This window comes from Oratosquilla oratoria, chromosome 18 (assembly GCF_046742065.1).
Source record: "Oratosquilla oratoria isolate Oo_2021 chromosome 18, ASM4674206v1, whole genome shotgun sequence".
Lineage (NCBI taxonomy): Eukaryota > Metazoa > Arthropoda > Malacostraca > Stomatopoda > Squillidae > Oratosquilla > Oratosquilla oratoria.
Window position 1 is genome coordinate 63,767,018 of NC_134794.1, and position 6,931 is coordinate 63,773,948.

The 6,931-nt window shown below is 44.3% G+C and overlaps 1 protein-coding gene across 3 annotated transcripts in view; it reads left to right on the forward strand.

Annotated features, from left to right (window-relative positions):
* The first annotated feature begins 893 nt into the window (after positions 1-893).
* The window catches only part of LOC143035339 (uncharacterized), a 460,728-nt gene continuing 454,690 nt past the window's right edge, over positions 894-6,931 (forward strand). Inside the window, exons 1-2 of one of the 3 annotated variants that reach the window (XM_076202310.1) lie at positions 922-987; positions 1,628-1,922. The gene's annotated coding sequence lies outside the window, so the exon portion shown is untranslated. Of the gene's footprint in view, positions 1,923-6,931 lie in introns of all 3 variants that reach the window. The other 2 variants (XM_076202309.1, XM_076202312.1) reach the window with 2 other exon arrangements.

Consider the following 6,931-nt stretch of genomic DNA (forward strand, 5'->3'; position numbering starts at 1 on the left):
ATTATTATTATTATTATTATTTTGTCAAATTGCGCTTGGCCAAACTGCATTTCGCCAATAGGAATAAGTTCTTTCACCTGAATAAAATCTTGGTGGTCCATTTCAGGACATATCTATCCTTCTAAATACGGTACAACCTGAGTATCAACACGTCTGTAGTTAATTCCATGTATAGCAAGTTTGTACTATCTGTAAATTAAGTCTGAATATTGATTCTGTATATTTTATTGAGTCTTGTATGAAGTCTGTGTATTAAGTCTGTACATTGAGTCTATATTAAGTCTGCATGTTAAGTCCATATATATTTTGTACCAAATCTGTATATTAAGGCTTGAAAATCCACTGCGAGGCGACCTGCCTATCCCTTAAACGACGGAGCAGCCTATGTACTTCACTATGATGGGTGAATGCTGTTTAGTAAGGTTGTTGAGATCCCTTTTATGACAGAAAATAAACGGAGGGGAGAACATAATGAGGACACAGAGGTGAGGGAAGAGGAGGAGGAGGAGGAGGAGGAAGAGGAGGAAGCGGAGGAGGAAGAGGAGGAAGCGGAGTAACGACTGAAGTGTTGGTGGTAAGCCCATATGTCAGTCATGGCTGGTGCAATGAACTAAATCCTGAAACGTTCAGTAAAAGATTCGATAGAGCTTCACGAAGCTTGCAGTCAGCATGAGCAGGATTCTTATGCTTTGTTGGAGAGAAAGGGAGGAAATGGTGAAGGAGAAGGGTGGAGAGAGAGGGAGGGAGGGGGGAAAGTAGGTATAGACTGCAATCAGTGGGGGAGGCGAGGAGGGTCAGGCTGGCATAGTGGTGGAGGTGGCAGTGGTGGTGGTGGTGGAGGTGGCAGTGGTGGTGAGAGGTTGCCTTCTGCACGGTAGTTCCATCAACGTAACTGGTGAGACACCCAGTTGGGATTGTGAATTTGGTGTCGTCTGTGCACGGTCCACGCTGTCCCGTCTTGTACCACTATCTCTCCTCCCCCGGATGGTGATTGTGCGTGTGTGTGCGCGCGCGTGTGTGTGGTGTGGTGCACAGGAGCTGTGCACAGTGGAAAGCGACTCAAGGCTGCAGTTGTTGAGGAAGTGGTGTCGAGTGTAGAAAAGGCGCACTAAAGTGCTGATGGGATCAACTCTTGTAAATTTGGTGCAACGTGTAAAACAGTGGTGCAAGTAGAACCTCTGGTGTATGGTGTAAATTATCGAGTCGGGGCCCTAGGTGGCGGTTTTGGGGGGGTGGGGGAGAAACACTCTTAGTGGGTAAACGATTGAAATGCAAGTCTAACACATGTCAAATGATCTCAGTCTTGGGATGTGTTTATCAAAGAAGTTAACATTTTGCCATATTAGTGTTATTTGATTTATTTTACGCCCTGCTCTGTTGTATCCCCTGATGCACCAGAAAAATATACGGCCCTTTGCTCGTTCCAAAGCGAGTCGGATGAAAATGTGTGAAAAATAATGAAAAGGAAAGAACAGATATAAAAGAAATATATAAAGGAGGGTCGGCATCAGCGAGTAGTTCAAAATTCATTCACTAGATGGCAACAGCAGCGCCGTTCCCGCCATATTGCTAAGGGGCGACCCAGTTCAGTGTTGTCTAAGTTCTTTCGCATTTACCTTTCTCGTAGTGTGTGGAATCGATTCTGATGAGGCAAAGAACAAATGTAAGGAGCCGACAAAGTGATGTGGAAAGTATGGTAGCTCCCAGTGTTGAAATAGTGGGATAATTCAGTGAAAATTCGGTGTAGTCTGCTATGGATCGATGTGGGGTGTAGAGTAGGCTTGCTGTCTTCTCTCCATTTGTTTAAAGTTTGTGCGATCGACGCTCTCCCGGTTCTCGAAATAATGAAGATGCCAAAAGGACTGGAATGAAGAACCTATGACACCAGCACCGTGCCAGCTGGATAATTGCAGTAAATTCAGGTGAGTTCGTGCGTTCAACCAAGAAAGCAATAAGTGGATGGCCGTGGTAGGTGAGCGAGAGTGGGAGGGTGGCGGAGAGAGAGAGAGAGGGAGAGAGAGAGAGAGAGAGAGAGAGAGAGGTGGGGGAGAGAGAGGCACGGAAGTAGAATCGTCACTCTTGCTAGGGGAAAGTGCCTACACACATTTACAGGTCACCCGTGGTGATATGCAACCACCAAGTAGCCCTATGGGAACCAACTGGTACGCTGATATAGACTTAGTATCCAAAATACGGAAGCTCGGAGGGAGGGGGTGGGGGCCGTAGAGGTACCAGCCCGTCCCGCCACGGATCCGTACGCCCATGTGGCACGCACGCCCATGTGACACGGGCGTTTGTGTGACACACTGGAGATGACAGTGTCTTGTGACACAAAGCGCCGTTTAGTCTAAAACGAATTGAAACCTGGATTGGATCATACACTCGCAAGTCTGTTTAGATGACACGTCAACCAATGACGTCACGGACGTGATAAGTGGTTGCGTGTGTCCGTTACACATCACATGTACGTCAGTATGCGACGTGTATGACTGCGTACTTTCGTATTCCAAACGACGCGAGCGTACGTACCAAAACGTACTCCTTCATGGAAGCTGTTTGGCTAAGCAGCCATTACACATTCGGATGACGTAGCGTGACGTCACACCCCAGTGAAGTCATGACGCTTGACGTCGTGACGTCATATCACGTTTCATGATACGCGCGTCACACGTTGACAAGGAGAAGTGTATTTATGTGACACTTTCATTTATATTGTCACGTAACTGTAAACACGTAACGTCACATGAATGGAGTCGTTTCTCGTTACATAAGACAGCGATATGACACAGAAGCCTTGCGTGTCGTACTTTCTGTCACACACACACACACACACACGACACTTTTACACACACACACACACACACACACACACACACACACACACACACACACACACACGACACTTTTACACACACACACACACACAAAGGATATAAGCACTGGTAAACTACAGTCCATAACAACGCACGTACACATACACACACACACACACACACACACACACACACACACACACACACACACACACACACACACACACACACACACACACACACACACACACACACACACACACACACACACACACACACACAAAGGATATAAGCACTGGTAAACTACAGTCCACAACAACTCACGTACACGCACGCGCACACACACACACAGACACACACACACACACACACACACACACACACACACACACACACACACACACACACACACACACACACACACACACACACACACACACACACACACACAAAGGATATAAGCACTGGTAAACTACAGTCCATAACAACGCACGTACACATACACACACACACACACACACACACACACACACACACACACACACACACACACACACACACACACACACACACACACACACACAAAGGATATAGAAATACTGGTAAACCACAGTCCATAACAACACACGTTTTCAGATCACAGTTACAGAAGAAATCTGAAAAAGAGTTTTCCACATAGAGTGATAGATACAGGGAATAAATTGAAAGAGAAAACAGTGAGTGCTAAAACTATACACAACTTTAAGAAAGAACTGGATGCGGAAAGATACAACTGCGGAAAGATACAACTGCGGGGCCCTACGAGCATAGCTCTTCTCCCGCAAAATACAACTAGGTAAATACACACGCACACACACACACACACACACACACACACACACACACACACACACACACACACACACACACACACACACACACACACTATCACCCGTAGACCACACGTGATATATTCGTCACAAACGCTGAGCTCGACCTGACATGTATATAACAACTTCTCCCTCCCCCCCTCCCTCCCTCCCCCCTCCTACTCCTCTCCTGGTCCTTGCGGGCACCTGCGATACGCTGTGGGGGGGGGAATGAGGGGGAAAGGGGGAGCTTAGTGGGTCCATACACAGGGCTATATCTCTTTAAAATTCGTCCCAAGCACACCATCAAGTGTCTTTCCCCCCTTTCCCCCATCCCCCCTCTATTTCCCCCCCCCCCACCTCGTTCCATCGTCCCATGCCCGCATGGAAGGCAGGGCGCCCAGGTGTTTGTCTTCCCCCCCCCACACTTTACCCGTTTCAATCCTCCCCCTCCTCTCCCCTCTCCCCACGTCATTTCATTTCCTCCCCACTCTCATTCCGGGATTGTCTGACTTCCCCCGATCCCCCCAACCCTAACCTCTTTAATTTATCCCCCCCAAAGACTACTTTCAAAACTTATCAACCTTTAGGTATGTCTGGTTACTCCTTCTCCCCCCCCCTTTTTCATTCCCCCTTCTCCCCTACACCTGTGCACACCTCCCACTCTCCCACACCTGTATCCCCCCAATATCACCTCCCAGTGCGGCTATCCGAGCACAGAGGGCAAAAGTGGTTGCTTGGGCCGCGGTTAAAAGTTTCCTGGTTTAACTTCTTGGTAGAACTTTCTTGGATATCTGTTGAGTTTAGGTTAACCTTGGAACAGCGAGGAATTCCCACAGTTGAATGAAATTGTTTAGCGACAGACGGGAAAGTGTGAGGATTTATGGTTTACTGTTTCTAAGTTTGGGGATATCACGCTGGGCTTTTAAGGGCTTCACCAGTTGAAAGGTTTCCTGAGTAAAAATGACCTCCAAATTTCAAATCTCCAAATATCAAATTATCTTTCCTTCATATACATAGCAAAGCTGTATGATGAACTAAGAAATTTTTAACCTAGACGAATGTTAGACACACTGTTGAAATGTTTTTAGAGAAGTCAAGATTTTTGTAAGCGAAGTCCTATTTTAGTTATTCAAATGGAGGTTGGAGGTAGGATGTCGGAGGAAAATTAGCCCAGTGTGATACCTTAAGTCAGCACAGTACACCAGTAAGTTGAAGAAGCGGATGTAGGTCAACAATGCTGTAGCGTAATTTCTAATGGAGAACAAAGCAGCAGTTACCAAAGTGTTGTGACCATTTGTATACAATTGGCAGTTACCGAAGGGGACCTAATAAAGTTCGTCTAAGCGAAACGACATACCAGTAAAGGCTGTGTCCTCACACTGTATTGCTCTTGACAAACAATTACCAAACACACAAAACATCGGTCATGCTGTGATAGCGTTCAGCGTTTAAATCATTTACGACTTTGGAGAAAAACATAAAAGAGAAAGGCAGAGAGAACATGCGTGACTTCAAAAGGGGGTGGGGGTAGAGAAAGATTAAACAAGTGTTCAGAGAAATGAACCGGAGACTTCAACGCTTAAGTGATGATACTGATGAACGTTATAAACAGCTCTTGAGTATTAAAAAACGTGATCCTGGTCAGTATTCCTGAGGGGGAAAAAATGGTCCATTTAGGAATGTGAGAAAGCAAGATTGAACGAGGAAACAAATATAAAAGAGATACAGTGTATGTATGAGATGTAAAACATACAAAAGAGGGAGGAAAGAAGGGCAGTCACTGCTGGGAATCGGAAAGTAGTGCGAGACTCGAACCCACAACTAAGACAATGCGGTGTAGACAAAGTCAAGGAACGAAAGATCGATTTTGTAAAATAGGAGTGTCCAGAAGTATGAAAGGAAGGTGAATATATAGTTACATTAAAGAAATACGGAAAAGACAAAATGTGTCTTAGAATACAGTTGCTTAGATTTTTAAGAAATACGAAAAAGACAAAATGTGTCTTAGAATACAGTTACTTAGATTTTTAAGAAATACGAAAAAGACAAAATGTGTCTTAGAATACAGTTGCTTAAATTTTAGACCACTATATCACAGCAACATCCGAAAACTCGTTACGCAAAATTAGAATATTATCCCAATGGGAACGTCACACGACTATGATGTTGCAGAGCCATAAATAACAGATCAATCCTAGTGGAATATGGAAAACAGTTCATAACTATAGACAGGGTATCCATTTCATTTGCAAACTATTGACGCGATCAAATATAGTATTCAAAACACGAAAGAAATTAATGAAAAGGAAAAGAATATATACACGGTTATGGACCACGTGGAAAAGATTAAGCTAAGCTAATATCAGACATTATATTCCGATTCAGAGTAAAATTAGTTACGTGTTTTCAATTGTATAAGTATATATAAAGGGTTATATGCTTATGGCATTAATAAAAACGTCTGCGTATGCCCAGAGTTATAGAAGGCGTTTGACCAAATGCCAAAAAGAGAAACTGACAACAGAACAGAAATGTTGGAAGTAGGTAAGAGGAAAGTGACATCATTCATTTGTGTATATTTGACAGTACAATGAAAAAATTGGAATGGGTGATAGTTCGCGCGCGCAGAAAAAAAAAGACAAAAGTAATTTGTGAATATTACGCGCGCTAATCCACAGGGCATTATGAACACCCATATACTTGATATTCTGTCCTTTCACGGGCTGGTGGATGGGTGGCTACGGGTGTTATACGCATGAATAAAATCACCTGACGACAGCTGCTGTAAAGGTAGACGCTACGGGGCTTCCCTCAGCTGAATAAAATAGTTTGTTAACCGAAAACACAGACGCAACTTCAAGAGCACCTAAGAATGGAGACGACTGCAGACTATTATGGTTTACACTAGGCAGTTCCATGTCCCTCACCAACTGTCGTCCCTATCCTGTGAGTTATCTACTCAACATTTTTGCCTATTTCCTTCTTAAACCTATACAGGAAGATGGTCAGATAGACAGCGATGTAAATATGTTGGCTCACGAAAACACAATACACAAGACGATAACCTCAGTCTCTTGGTATGAACTCCCATCATCATCATCATCATCATCATCATCATCATCATCATCATCATCATCATCATCACCATCATCATCATCGTCGTCGTCGTCACCATCATCATCATCATCACCATCATCATCATCATCATCATCGTCGTCATCATCATCATCACCATCATCATCATCATCATCATCATCATCACCATCA